This window comes from Balaenoptera acutorostrata, chromosome 8 (assembly GCF_949987535.1).
Source record: "Balaenoptera acutorostrata chromosome 8, mBalAcu1.1, whole genome shotgun sequence".
In the NCBI taxonomy this organism is placed as follows: domain Eukaryota; kingdom Metazoa; phylum Chordata; class Mammalia; order Artiodactyla; family Balaenopteridae; genus Balaenoptera; species Balaenoptera acutorostrata.
This window is the reverse complement of record NC_080071.1, coordinates 33,684,809-33,699,067: the sequence shown is the minus strand read 5'-3', so window position 1 is coordinate 33,699,067 and position 14,259 is coordinate 33,684,809. Positions and strand designations below refer to the sequence as shown.

General features: G+C 37.3%; 1 protein-coding gene across 6 annotated transcripts in view; it reads right to left on the bottom strand.

Annotated features, from left to right (window-relative positions):
• RAPGEF4 (Rap guanine nucleotide exchange factor 4) overlaps window positions 1-14,259 on the bottom strand; it is a 311,598-nt gene that overhangs the window by 188,724 nt on the left and 108,615 nt on the right. The gene's annotated exons all lie outside the window — the stretch shown is intronic.

Below are 14,259 nucleotides of genomic sequence, written 5' to 3'. Positions count from 1 at the left end.
ATCCATCCTTTTCTCTGAGTTCCCACTGGCACCATACTGTCTCAGGTCATATTCTCACTGAAGATTCTGTTACCCTCTCCTAGTCAGCTCTCCTGCCCCTCTCCATCCGCTCCCCACACCCCCACCCACGCCCCACCATACACTCAGTCCATACGGTCAATTATCCGGCTTTTAATATTCTGGGAGGGCAGGAAAGCACCTCCTATGCGTTTAGGCACACCTCTTAATTCTCACAATCCTGCATGATAAATGTTACCTTCCTCATGTCACAGATGAGGAAGCTGACTCTCCCAAAGGTTAAGCATCTTGTCCCAAATCACCTAACTTGTAAGTATTCCAGTCACTGGCCCTCAAGTTTGAAGAGGGAAGAGGTGCCTGTGTCATAACAGGAACGTAAAACATTTACGTAACAAAGATTTTATACTTAATCTCTTTAAAGTCAAGGAATTAGACACATGTGCAATTAGTACCGTACCAAGGGCAATGGCTTTCAAGAGATAGAATTTATGTCAGAGAAGTAGAAATCCAAGTGTCTGCTCTCAGTTTATAATCTAGTTGGTCAGAGTGTGTATCTAGTACATGCTAGATACATAGCACATGCTAAATAAATACCTGCTCAAGCCAGGACCAGGGAATGGAAGGAGAGTCTTTGTTACTCTCTCCTTCTGGCTTGTCATAGGATGCTTCTTAATATAAAATGCTCTGACACTTCCTCCTGACCCAGTCCCAAAGACTACCAAAATACACTGTTAGGAAACAAAGACGTGGAGGTTACTGGGCTGCCTTGCAACCACAGGCCTATTTATTTTTTCCTAACTACAAACATAATTATTGCTGGATATTATTATGGGATTTTTCCATACGTCCTTTAGTTAGGACAGTGATGAAAAAGCAGCCTTTTAATGTACTCTGGTCTCCTGCCAGCTTACCTCATTCTACAACTTTGTCTTTGGTTTTTATTTTTAGGATTATTCAAACTTCCCATTGCCTAATCAACCCCTCATTTGACCACTGCTGCTGTTGACTACACACCTCGACAAAGACTCCTTGGAAAAGGTCTTTTTCACTTGCGGCGGGCTCCTCTGAAACAAGTTCTTGCTACCTTCAACATTTTGGCAAACAAGGACACGTTCAAGGAAATTGGAGGCCAAACTTGACAGAGCACTGGGTGCAGCTGCTGGCCCAGCTGTGCGATGATTCTCAACTGGTCCATCACCTCCAAAACTCAACTATTCAGCACAGCCTTCCTTAGTCCAGCACTCCTGTTGGTCTAATATATTTGGCAACAGCCATTATTTCAGAAATGAATGCTCGTGTGTATTTATAGCAAGTCACGTGCCTGCTCTATCAACAATTAAAGAGATTAGGATTCAGCAGACAAACTCCTCTAATTAGGACAAGATGGAAGACACAGTATATAGAATGCTGCAGTTTGGTCAAGGTTTATTCTTTCCTAACAAGACTGCCATACCGCCTCTCATCACTCAAACAGCCCCGCTCTCCCTAGGGCCACCCTGCTCCCTGTATCACAGTCACTTCCTGTGTCTGTCCCATGGAATTTTCGGTCAGGGGATTCTGTTTGCAATGGACACTTCCAGTTGCCCCTTCCTCCCTCCCTCAAACCACACCAGAGACTCAGTGGACTGTTTTAAGGCTTGTTTTGATATAACATGGACAGCACCATATGGCCACTAATCTCATTCAGTTACGCCCTTCCCCTGGAGCCTTGGCGGATGTTACATGCTCACACTTATGTAGTCTCTCCTCCGAACAAAAGCCTGAACTCAGTGTCTGGGCCATAAATTCCATCTTGCCTCGCTCTTGCCCATGCATTATTTAAGCAATCTTCTCGGTGAAGCCAGCATGAGAATTTCCCTCTGAGTAACAATCAGCGGGCGCCTTATGCGCTGTTCTAACGGGAAATGTAGGCTATCTGAGAGAGTTCCACCCATTCACAGCCTTGATAATGAAATATGATAATCTAATTTGGTAAAAATAAACTGTGAAATCAGAGATTTGAGGCAAAAACTTTAAAGATGCAATTCAGACGAGCAATCAATGCTTATTCAGTTTCTGTACCATCTCAGCTTTCTCCCTGTGCAGATGCTTAAGTGATGCTAAATTAAATAATTGACAAATTTTTAAAACTGCTGGAAATTACCATCTGTACTTAATTTTGGAATATAAAAAGGTCCATAGAAAACACCCGTTATGATTATTTTGTCTAATAACAGATATGAAACAATACAAACATCCCAGTCATAAAAATATAATGCGTTTCGAGCAGTCTGGCTTACATATTCAAACAGTTTTTCAAAACAAAAGACCACAGGAGGAGTGAAAAGCTGGGTTACCAATACGTCTTTTCAAATGAGTGGTAAAAGAACTGAGTTTTTAGTTTAAAATCTATCCCTCTAACCCTCACCTCCCCCCAAAACAAAAACCAAAAAAAAAAAAAAAACAAAACTCACCCACAGGCTTCCTACAGACAGTAATGATCACATCACTTTTTCACATTTCTCTCCTGGATAAACCCTGGGCTAAACTGTTCTCTGTTCAGAACTTTATTAGGTTGGTATTCCATTTATACAAGATGAAGTCTAGGACTGTAAATAAACATGCTTGAGGCTTCCATGAAAACACAGAAAGAGAAACAAGCTCCCTGCGTGGGAACACACTGGCAAATACGTGGATAAAACAAGCTGAAACTTACACCAGACACTTCTCCCAGGTCCAGCTCGGCAGTTGCCCCTAAAGGTACATTCTAGTTATTTTTAATCCATGTTCTGCTCTTCTCACTGATGGGACTACTCAGGCACATGGTCAAGTTGCAGTCAGCTTCTCGGTGATGTATGAGAGCTGGGCTGATTTATCTCGTCTTTCTGCAGCATATTAGCACTAATGTTCCTGCGTCTGCATCCTACCTTTCTTTAGCCGTAGCCCCGGCTTTATCATTGGTAATCTAAATTAAAGAGCCAGTGAACAGAGCAGGGCTGTTGTCCCCCACCCCTCCCTGTTTTCCATGAAACAATTGCCAGGCAGTCATTCCCGGACAAGGATTCCACTGTTTATTCTACGGAGTCTCCTCTTCAACATCCCATTGAGGCTGGAAGTCAGTTGCAAAAGGAGAGGTCCGGCGAGACTATCTTAGTTCAAATGTCTATTTAGGATTTATTCTCTAAAACAGTAGAGATGGCCTCAGGAATTACTAGAGAAAGCTGTCACTTGCCAGTTCTTCAGCCCAGAATACAGAATTGACACTATTTACAAAAACAGAGTAACATGGTTCTCAACCTACTGCCCAGGGTGCAGCACACCTTTCGGTGATTTTTTCTTTCCCTAAGAAATATCTTCCTTTCCCCACCAATGTTTATTTTACACATGCACGCTTCAATGTTTATTTTAATGTGGAATATGCGTGCCATGATTTTAGCAAGTTGCGCACAAGAAGCATAAAATCCTATAAAAAACTGGAGAAAAAAAATCAAACAAATCATTATTAACCTTGTTGTAACCTTCTATCAACAAACCAGCTGAAGCAGGAGCAAAAGGCTCTATTTAATTCAGGAGTTGTCAGTTCTTTCAAGATACATTAAAAATTTTCTCGAGCTCCACAAACGTTTGGGAAGAGGAAATATATCAGTACATTTTTCATATGGAAGTTTTTAATCTCTTGAAAACGTTGCTGTCTTAGCAGCATCTCAATACTTTTAACTCGGGTTTCCAATGATGACTGAAATAATACTACGTTTGTTTTCACATTTTAAGCAACAAAACTTTTTAACAGCTATTAAGCAGCAGCATTTGGTGGATAACCAAGTATAATAAGTTTTGTCTCTATTTTTGTGTATTTTTGTTAAAACATGATTGTTTTAATAATTTTAAACATTATATTGCATTTTTAATTTTGCTTTTGAAAATTAACAAGTTATGACATATGTATTTCCACACAGACATAATATATAGACTTGTCACTTTTTGTAGATTTAGAATATTAAAGTCTCTAATTCCTTGATATTTGCATTGCTTCAATTTTTCATTATTAAAACAATGCCTCTTGTCAGAAATTCAAAATACTCACATGCCAGGCCCTTGCACCCTCCAAGTCTGGAACCAAACTACTGTGTTCAACTCACAGCTCTGCCACTTACCAGCTGTATGACCTTAGGTAAGGTACTTAAACTTATTATAGCGTGGGTGTATTTTGAATTCATCTGCAAAGTGGGATATTGAGAGTTCTGCTTCTGGTTCAGTCTGGAACTTTCTACTTCCCAGCTCTTTTCAGAATTGTAGTCAGGAGAGATAATACTCAGGAGGGCTGCTTGAAGACTATCCAGGGTATTCTTCTAGATTGTATCCCTGGGTTAAATTTTACACATTTAGGGCTTCCCTTGTGGTACAGTGGTTAAGAATCTGCCTGCCAATGCAGGGGACACGGGTTTGAGCCCTGGTCTGGGAAGATCCCACATGCTACGGAGCAACTAAGCCCATGAGCCACAACTACTGAGCCTGCGCTCTAGAGCCCACAAGCCACAACTACTGAACCTATGAACCACAACTACCGAGCCTGTGAACCACAACTACCAAAGCCCGTGCGCCTAGAGCCCGTGCCGTGCAACAAGAGAAGCCACCGCAATGAGAAGCCCGTGCACCGCAACGAAGAGTAGCCCCTGCTCGCCACAACTAGAGAAAGCCTGTGCACAGCAACGAAGACCCAATGCAGCCAAAAATAAATAAATTAAATAAATAAATAAAAAATTTACACGTTTATATGAATTTCTACACTCTAGAACTTGCTTATATGAACTGCTCCACAAACATCCAGAGTAACGATTTAAAAAATTTAAATCTGAGCTTTTCACTCGGCTGCTTAAAACTCTGCATAGCTTCCCATTATTCTTAGGATGAAAGCCAAAATCTTTATCATGGCCTTCAAGGACTTAGTTTTATTTCACTCGGAAGATAAGCCCACCTTCCCAGAACTGACTGGCTGGGATTCAGAATCATCAATCAATCTAGTCTTGAACCCCTGCTCTTTACTGGCCAGTCAGCTTGAGCATGGTATCCGAGCACTGGTGTGGGATGCCGAGAGAATTCCAGAAGCAAACCCACAGGCCTTTTCTTTTAGTTTGAAAGTAACATACATGAATAAGATCTCACTATTTCACAAATCAGCTTACAAACTATGACAAAATCAGTATGAAGCAAGTCAGATTCAAAAATGCAAAGTGAAGATAAAATCAAGAGGTAAGAAGAATAAGATGAAATTAAATATTTGATGAATGTTAACTGAAACTGACTTAGGCTAGAGGAGAAAAAGGGAAACAAATAAGAAGCAGAAACTCCAAAACAAGTATTGCTCGAGCTTGGTATTCTTATGCTTCCAAGGTCTATGGCTCATATCAGCTAAATAGTCTTACATTTCTTAAAGTCAACAATCAATCCCATGATTGCTATTGTGAGATTCTTCAATAAACAATTCCTATACTTTCATTACGTTACTGTTGACATTACTCTCCTTCAAAAGTTCTCTTTATTTTAATCACTAAAACAACCATATGATAAACTTCACCAGTTTCTAAGTAAGATGACCAAGGAGCCCAACACCACAGGGCCCTGAAAATATGGGATTTTTCATAACCTAAAGATCTACTTTGCAGTTAACGAAGAGGAAAATGATCCTTTCGTGCAACTTATATAAGTTTATGTATAAGCTCATACATAAAATAATGTAAAAACCCAAAGACATATGAAGCATCCACTGAGTAATGAAATCTTGAGACAGTCCAGTGCATAAGGAATTGACACCACAAGGCCCCATGAGTCCCAGAGTATGTCCTATGCTTCTTGACATTGTCCTAATAATTTATACCATTAAAACCTCCCTTTGTAAGAAATCCTAAGACTCTGGAACCAAACTACTGTGTTCAACTCACAGCTCTGCCACTTACCAGCTGTATGACCTTAGGTAAGGTACTTAAACTTATTATAGTGTGGGTGTGTTTTAAATTCATCTGTAAAGTGGGATATTAGAGAGTTCTGCTTCTGGTCATGAAGTAACACCTTCTCAGAGATAACAATGATAAACTCCAGATAAAATATTAAAACAACAACAATATCTATTTGAGGACACTGAAGAATGACCAAGAGCAGGCAGAAACTAAAGAGGGGTTGACACTTGGAAGAAGGGCTCTCCATAAGTTACCCATTTTTTTTTTTTTTTTTTTTAACAGCTTTTCAACTAAGGGCAGGCCCAGTCAATCAGTTCTGCAGGGCAGCTATATCTCAGGTAGAAATTTGCCATCTTACTGGTTGGGGAGTCAGAGGATAGAGTTCAGAGAGAAGAGAGCAGCTGAAAAATGAGGGAGGAAATCCAGAGAGAAGAAAGCCACAGAGGGGAAGCTCCAAATTCAATACACAAAATCTGATAAAATCTCCAAATGATCCCAATACTATACATGTGTGGAGCAGACTTCAAGCAGCCCAGCTAAGGTGAAAAGAACTAAACAGATCCTGCTGCTATCTGTCACAGGGAAGACAAATTTGGAATTTGAGTTCCATCAATAACAAATTACTTGCTAAAACAAAAAAATTAACACTCTTTAAAGGCCTATGGCCAAATTCAGAAGCTCTATAACATTTCACTCACAATGTCCATGGCACTTTCCAAAACTACTAGTTATGCAATGAAATAGAAAAAATGTAACCCATCCTCAAAAGAAATGGTAATCCATAGAGACCAACTCTGAGATGATGCAGGTATTGGAATTAGCAGACAAGGATTTTAGAGCAGTTATTACAACTGTGCTAAAGGATACTTTAAAATCTCAGCAGAGAAGGGGAAACTACAAAAAAGAACCAATTGGAAATTTGATAACTAAAAGATACAATTACTGAAAAAAAATTCACTGGATAGACCTAACAACATATTGGAAGAAAACAATAAAAAGTATCAGTGAACTCGGATGTAGAAAACAAACTTATGGTTACCAGGGTATAAGGGGGGTGGGTAGGGATAAAATGGGAGATTGGGACTGACATATACACACTACTATATATAAAATAGATAATTAATGATAACCTGCTCTATAGCACAGGGAACTCTACTCAATACTCTGTAATGTCCTACATGGGAAAAGAATCTTAAAAGAAAAAAAATAAGTGCAGATATATGTATATGTATAACTGATTCACTTTGCTGTACACCTGAAAGTAACACAACATTGTAAATCAACTATACTCCAATAAAATTTTTAAAAATAGATAAAAAATGTTCATTAAAAAAGGATCAGTGAACTTGAAAATAGAACAATATAAATTATCCAATCTGAAGAGAGAAAAAAACTTTAAAAAGGAACAAAACCTCACGTTCTAGTATGGAATAAAATAGCGTAAGGTCTAATATGTATGTAATTGAAAGCCCAGAAAAATGGGAGAGGAAAGAATGAGCAAGAAAAGAAATTTTGAAGAAATAATCCAAATTTGCGAAAATCTGGTTTAAAAAATGACATAAATTTGCAAATTCAAAAATCCTTGCACTCTGCAAACAAGATAAATGAGAACAAAACAAAATAAAAACTCATGCCAGAGCACATCATATTCAACCTGCTAAAATTCAAAGATAAAATCTTGAAAGCAACTAGAGGAAAATGGCATGAACAAGAGAAAACTATACTAACTTTTCATCAAAAGTAATGGAGGCTAGAAGATAACATAATGAAACCTTTAAAGCACCAATAGGAAAAACAACTGACAAGCTAGAATTCTATATTTGGCAAAAAATATTCTTAGACAACGAAGGCTAAATGAGGACATTTTCAGAAAAAACAAAACCTAATCACCAGCAGATTTGCACTATTGGAAATGTTGAAGAAATGTTCTTCAACATTATAAAGGTAAATGACACGAGATAGTTATTTGGATCTACAGAAAGGAATGAAGATTACTCAAAGTGTTAAATATGTGAGTAAATATAAAACACACACACACACTTCACACACTTCTTTGAAACTCTTCAAAACACATACAACTATTTAAATTAAAATTATAACACTGTATTGTTGGGTTTGTAACATAAATACATAACAACAGCACAAAGGCTGGAGGAGGCAGTAAATGGAACTATCCCAGTTGCAATGTTCCAATGCTTGACATGAAGCACTACAATACTAACTCTAAGTAGAATGTGAAAAATTAAAAATATATACGGTAATCCCCTGACCAACCACTAAAAATTAATACAAAGAAATTTAAAAGCCAATAGAAAAATTAAAATGGAATTCATGGCAGCCATGAATGTGCCTCACTTAGGTCTCCCTTTCAGAAGAAGCAAGCTAATGAGCTGTAAGGAGTACAGTCAGCTGACAGCATCCAAAGGCAGCACCTTTGGGATCAACTGTTTGTGAATCAAAGCCATGTTCTTCACCATCAGTCAATGACTGAACATGACAGGGATACTAGCACTTGGCCATTTCTGCCCAGTGCAAAACTGTTTACAGGCGGTCTTTGCACCAAAGCCCTCCATCAGGCTGGAAGAGACTTTCTCAAAATCACAGCGCAGTTTGAGGCCCTTTCTACCCTACCCCTCCTTTCTTCCACCTTCCCTTCACAGGTGTCAGATGCCTGCTCTCTCTCTTTTTTATCTTTTGTCGGCATTGCATCCAATAAATTTCTTGCACCTATAGTGCCATCTTGGCATCTGCTTCCTGAAGAACCAACCTAATGCAGAATTCTAAAAAATACTCAATTAATCCAAAATAAGGCAGGAAAGGAAGCAAGAGGAACAAAAAAGCAGATGGGACAAAGAGAAAAAGAGCAAACTGGTAAATCTAAATCCAATCATATAAACAATTATGTTAAATGTAAATGGACTAAAAATTCCAATTAAAAAGAAAATTGCCAGAATGGATAAAAATTAAAACTAATCTATATGTTCTCCTTATATTTATAATACAAAGAACAGATAATCTGAAAATAAAAGCATAAAAAAAAGAGAAAGCATAAGAAAGCTCGAGTGGCTATATTAACATCATATGAACTAGATTTCAAGGCATAGAGTATTACCAGAAATAAAGAGAGATTTTATAATGATAAAGGAGGCAATTTACCTGGAAGAAATGAAAATAATAAATGCATAAGTGCCGAATTATAGAACATTTTGAAACAAAAATTGACAAAATTATTGAATTAATAGACAAATCCACAATCACAGTTGGAGATTTTAAGCCTGTTCTCTCAATAACTGATAGGACAACAAGATAAAAATAATAGTAAGGACATGGAAAACTTGAACATCACCATCCAGTACACTGAGCTAATTCACATTTATAGAACACCTCCACTAACTACAGAATAGACATTCTTTCCAACTGTACACAGCACATTCACCAAGATAGACAATTTGGTGTGCTATAAACAAGTCTCAACAAATTTCACAAGACTGATATTCTACAAAGTATGTGTTCTGACCATAATTCAATTAAACTCAAAGCAATAAGATATTTGGAAAATCCCAAGTATTTGGAAATTGACAACACATTTCTAAAGAACTCATTGACCAAAGAAGAAATCACAGGGGAAATACAAAAATATTTTAAAGTAAACCATAAGGAAAATGCAACATATCAAAATTTGTGTGACACATTTAAAGCAGTGCTTAGAGGGAATCTTACAGCTTTAAACATTTATAGTAGGAAATAATAAAGGGATAAGAGCAATGATCCTAAGTTCTACCTAAGAAGTTAGAAAAAAGAGCCAACTAAATCCAAAGTAAGTAGAAGGAAGGAAATAATAATTTTTTTAAAAGAGCAGAAATTGATGAAATAGAAAACAGAAAAATAGAGGAAATTAAGAAAACCCAAAGTTAGTTCTTTGAAAGATTAACAAAATTGATAAATTCCTAGCATGACTGATTAAGAAAAATTTTAAAAGAGAGAATACAAATTACCAGTACCAGCAATGAAAAAGAAGGCCTCTCTAGAGATCCTAATATGTTGAAAGAATAATAAGCAACTATACTAAACAACTTTGTGTCAATAAATTTGGAAACTTAGATGAAATGGACACATTTCTTGAAGAAAGAATTTACCAAAATTGACATATGAAATTTAAAATCTAGAGAAGTATATAATAGATATACTTCTCTATATCTATTAAAGTAATTGAATATATTATCAAAATCCTTCCCATAAAGAAAACCCCAGCACAAATGATTTCATGGTGAATTCTAGAACATTTAAGGAAAAAACAATGTTACTCTTATACAAACTTTTTCTGAAAACAGAGCAGGATGCAACACTCCCCAACTCATTTTATGAGGCCAGCATAACCCTGACACCAAACTCTAACAAAGATACAATAAGAAAATTACAGCTCAATATGGACTCCAAAATCCTTAACAAATATTAGCAAATAAACCCTAGCAATAAAGAGGATAATCAATCTGTTTTACATCATGACCAAATACAGTTTATCTCAGGAATGTAATGCAGCTTTAACACTTAAAAATGGATTATTATAATTTACTGTATTACCAGAACAAAAGAGAAAAACCATGTAGAATTTGAATACATTCAGAAAAGGCATTTGATAACATTCAATACCAATTCAATTCATGATTAAAAAAAAAAAAACAGAAGGGGATTTCCTCAATCTGCAGTTAAAATCATATTAACAGTGGCAAGTCAAATGCTTTTCCCCTAAGGTCGGTAACAAGGAAAACATGTCCACTCTCCCCACTTCTCTTTACCCTTGTACTACAGGTCGTAAACAGTATAATAAGGCAGGAGAAATAAATAATAGGCATAAAAATTAGAAAGGAAGAAATAAGACTCCCATTGTTTGCAGATAACACAATTGTTTCTATACAAAAATCATAAGAAATCTAAAATGGGATAATAGTACCTACCTCATATAGTTGTTATAAGAATCAAATGAATTTAAATTTGAAATTCGGAACTGTGCCTGACACACAGTAAGCACTATATAAGCATTAAGCAAAAATTTTAAAAATAAGTCTAAATATAAAATCTGGGAGTGAAAATGAGTATAGGTTTATTTGTCAGAAGAGCTTAAAGAGAGCTACTTCAAGGAATAAGATTATGTTTGGTTGGGGGCCCAGGTTATGAAAGATTTCAGGGCAAATAACACTTGGGATGCCTTAGAGAATGGCCAGTTCTGACATTTCTAAAATAGAAAGATGAAGTCTGTTAGAGTGACACTGTCTACAGAGTTATTACTTTAATATGGGATCTATAATGTCTATACAGTTACATAAACAAATCCAGTTGTTGTGTCTAATGAACAAATGACTTGCTGTGATCTATAAGTATTCTTATGGCAGACTATCCATGAGAGACATGTACGTAGGGAAAAAAAGGCAGTTGGCATAATCGTATTTACAGTAGAATTTAATTTTCAGTGCAAAAAAGATATGCATATATGATAACTGCATTGACATGTGCATAGAAAAATTTCGGGAAATACCCAAACAGAAGTGTTAATTAATAGTGGAGAGCTCTAGATAGTGGAGTAGAAAGGACTTTTATTTTTTACTTAATATCTTTGGCATATTGTTTGAATTTTTAATAATATTTGTACTTTGTAATTAAAAAAAATAAAAATCCCTTAACTAAAGCAAAAAATATATCAACACTTAAAAGTCACAATGTTTAGAGTCTATTTGTTTTGTAAGTCAAATAAGATGAAAAGGATTCTTCCTTTGTGTTCTTTAAACAAAGGTAGTTTCATTTTAGTCATCAAGAGCATATTCCAGATGTTTTTGCCCCTGAGATCCCTCCCAGCAGCCCCACCAAGTGGAGAGTGGGGAGAATTAAAAACCCAGGTCAGGTCAAAGTTTCAGTCTGTCTTCACTGGCAGGCTCATCAAAACAGAGAGCCCTGAGAAGGCCCCTGTGCCCCTGCGAGCCGGCTTCACCATAATTCATGCCTTCTGACTTCTGAACCAATCAGGAACTGGTTTCCGCTACTCCCATCCCTGGATGCGTGGAGACCACGGAGAGGAATCTGGATCAGAGACAACCCATTACCACTGGAGGCACAGAATTTTAAGTAGAATGACCTTAGAAAATGTCTAATTCATCCACAGACAACCACTTTCCAGGTAAGGAAATAGAAGTCTAGAGATGTAACTTGCCCAAGGTCACAGGGTTACTAAGTGACCACAGCAGGTCAGGATAGCGTCCTTTCTGTGATGATGGAGAGAGGGTCTAAAAGGTCCTACTGATGCTGGACCAGGGGCCGTGCCTTCACCAACAGAGTATACTAGGATGCAGGCTTGACCAGGAGCGGAAGGGAGTAATCTTCCTGCCTTTATCATAGACCTTCAAACTGGAGTGCAAACATCAAAAACTGACTCTGTTATTCATTTACTCTCATTACTAGTGTTCCATAAAATGCATATACACTTTCTCTACAAATAATCCATTAGTGTAAAAGAGCAAATGTTTCCTATTTGAGATGTGCCTTCTGGCCACATCATTCAGAGATGCTTTTAGTATATTACTAACACTAATGAAGGTCTCTTGTTAGAATGTTTTCCACATTTTGGTTATAGGCAATAGAAAACCTGGAGATATTTAAATTAATGCAATGTGTACTACTCTGCTCTAACGTACTGTGTTTTTTTTTATAGTGGGAACTATAAATCAGTTTCTAGAGTTTAAGAGGTAAACCAATGATTAGGCTCTGGAATTACTTAGAATCCATAAATCTGAGACTGATTTAATCCATAAATCAAACTGCCTTGGAAACCTGTCCAGAACCAGAAAGGCGCCCTTCATTCCTCTCTGCTGAGAAAAGAAAAGAAAAAAATCCCAAAGAACAGTCATGATAGCACTCCCCAAGATAATGAGCTAAAATCCATATTGGATATGGATAGGCAAACAAGAAATCATTCTTACCTATTTATCAAATCCACATTGGATATGGATAGGCAAACAAGAAATCATTCTTACCTATTTATCAACCCTCTAAAACCTCCTATAGGTGGTTATTTATTAACATTGGTTATAACATACTCAGAATAATAAAATTGTTGCCTTGACTCAACATCACATTTTCCCACTAATAACAGACAAGCTTTCCAACAAATTACTGTAAGTTCCTCAAATGCGTTAGAAATATTCCTTCACGTATACCCTCTAGTCTGCCGGAATACATCTTGGGGTTAAGGAGAGGCATACCTATATTTATTGTAAGATGCTAAAGGACAATACATAAGTGGCAATCCCTGGCTAGACATGGGTGCTACTCACATTTATTATATTGCCACCAGTCCCCTCCCAGACACTTCATTACTAACGATTTTCCAACACGAAAGCTTTTTAAAACTTTGATCTTCTGTGAAAAACTCGGTAGGATAATAAAAACCTTCCAGCTGAACAAACAGACTAGGGCTGAAAGACCATCTCCTTAGCATTTGCCACGGAAAGTATCATCTGCCCTGACTCCACCCTGGTGTTTCATTAAAGTGGTGTCGTTCAAAATATGCAAATGACAGTAATAATTTGAAGAAACAAATGAATTAGGTGAGCCTCTATAGGCAATTTACTCAAGGTAATTAAGAATGCTAAGTCAAACAAATTATTATTTTAAATGACAAGTAAGCTTTAATTAAACTTGATTTCTATACTAAAATGAAACTACTAACTCAACAGAAGGGATCCAGTGTGAATTAAAAGGCAAAGTGTGTCAAGAAGGGAAAAAAAATATGTACACTCTGACTTTTGATTCACCAGATTAGGACCAGGTATCACTGTGTTTTCACTGGAGCTAGCTCAGAGAGAGGTATTTTTGTGCATGAATTTAGAATTGATATAAAGTATTTGGGGTGGGCGTCCCTGGTGGCGCAGTGGTTAAGAATCCACCTGCCAATGCAGGGGACACGGGTTTGAGCCCGCGTCCAGGAAGATCCCACATGCCACAGAGCAACTAAGCGTGTGCACCACAACTACTGAGCCTGCGCTCTAGAGCCTGTGAGCCACAACTACTGAACCCACGCACCACAACTACTGAAGCCCATGTGCCTAGAGCCCGTGCTCCGCAACAAGAGAATCCACCGCAATGAGAAACCCACACACTGCAATGAAGAGTAGCCCCCTCTCGCTGCAACTAAAGAAAGCCCGTGTAGCAACGAAGACCCAACACAGCCGTAAATAAATAAATAAATAAAAATAAAGTTCCCTTTTAAAAAAATTTTAAAAATAAAGTATTTGGGGTGCCTCAAGTATGAGTGCATTTT